General features: G+C 46.2%; 1 pseudogene; it reads left to right on the top strand.

The window, feature by feature from the left end:
• The first annotated feature begins 606 nt into the window (after positions 1 to 606).
• On the top strand, positions 607 to 725 carry LOC111737464 (annotated as a pseudogene).
• The last annotated feature ends 734 nt before the right edge of the window (positions 726 to 1,459 follow it).

Consider the following 1,459-nt stretch of genomic DNA (forward strand, 5'->3'; position numbering starts at 1 on the left):
CTAAGAACCATTTGTCCTACTCGTCGGCTAACTGCACTCTGACATTGTCTCACTCACCACCAGAGATTCCGAAGTGAGGAGCAGGGTAGGATGGGAAGGCAGCAATTTAACTGTATCTGGACAAATAAGCTACTGAGCATTGACTATGTGGGGAGGTCATATCTCTTTATGTGCATTATCTCCTATCGCTCACATAAGAACCTACGCGATACCCGCCACCAAGTTTCCAGTTTTACGGATGAGACTAGGCAGTGTACCCAAGGTCATGGCATCTGAAAATCAGAACTCAGACTGGGACCCACGTCCAGTGGACTCCAGAGCTTAGTCATTATTCCTCATTCTCTGCTGTGTTGGCAGAAGGGAAGGGTCCCCACACTCTGGTCAGAGACACTTGGTCTTAATGTGGTTCCCCAGTCATCTGTCTTTCCTTTCTCAGCCCAAGGTTGCGCAGCTGCTAAGTAAGTGGTGGGATCAAATGTCACTTGCGACTTCCCATGAGTACGGGCTCCATGTTCCATACCACGGTGGTCATTCTGCGACGCAGTAAGGTGCTCCTTTCCCCGCCCCTCTTCTCTCTCAAAATTTAAACATAAAGAGAGAAACATCATCTATGGCCGTGCCACCCTAAATGTGTCCGATCTCGTCTGATCTCAGAAGCTAAGCAGAGTTGGGCCTGGTTAGTACTTGGATGGGAGACCATCTTGGAATATCAGGTGCTGTAGGCATTAAAAAAATAAAAAATAAAAAAATAAAGAGAGAAACATCTTGAGTAAAGTCTCTGGTTTATAGCTTCCTTTAATTTTCTTGATGCCTTATATGGTGTTTTTCAACTTTGGCCACTCTTTAGAAAATAACTGAAGGGGTTTTTAAAAAAGTACAGGTCCTGAGCCCCTGCTACAGATGAACTCAATCAGAATCTCAGGAGGAGGCCAGGGTGGTGGTCTTTATTTTTAAGAAATTTATCTGGGAAATTCTAATGTGAGACCTACCTAAGAACCACCGACCTATGAGATAGGACAAAGTCCAATGCAGATGCAAATCATGGCCATTGACCTAGACCAAAAATTGAGGTAAAAGTCACATACTAACAAAGTAGTTCTAATTCTTTTTCTCTTCCCAGCATCCATGAAAGATAGACTACACCCATCAGAACCTGGAGTGGTGATACTCAACCACTGGCAGGAGAAGAGAATAGAGAAGCAGGCACAAATGTTTCCACTTGTCCTCTGTTAACCCCATCCTGGCCTTGGGGCCAGTCCCAGATTCCAGCAGGAATGGAGGGATGGCTGAGGAAATCCAGGCAGTCTCGAGGGTAGAGGTGCCAGGAAAGGCAGAGAGCCCCATGGGCAACAAGACCACTGAATTGTGAGTTCAGTCTGGGACAGCCATTCCAGTCCAGCTGATGGCTGGAGGCCATTGACATGCACACCTGGGCAAACTGGATTTAGACACAATACCT

The sequence above is a fragment of the Pteropus vampyrus genome, unplaced genomic scaffold (genome assembly GCF_000151845.1).
Source record: "Pteropus vampyrus isolate Shadow unplaced genomic scaffold, Pvam_2.0 Scaffold27, whole genome shotgun sequence".
Taxonomy (NCBI): domain Eukaryota; kingdom Metazoa; phylum Chordata; class Mammalia; order Chiroptera; family Pteropodidae; genus Pteropus; species Pteropus vampyrus.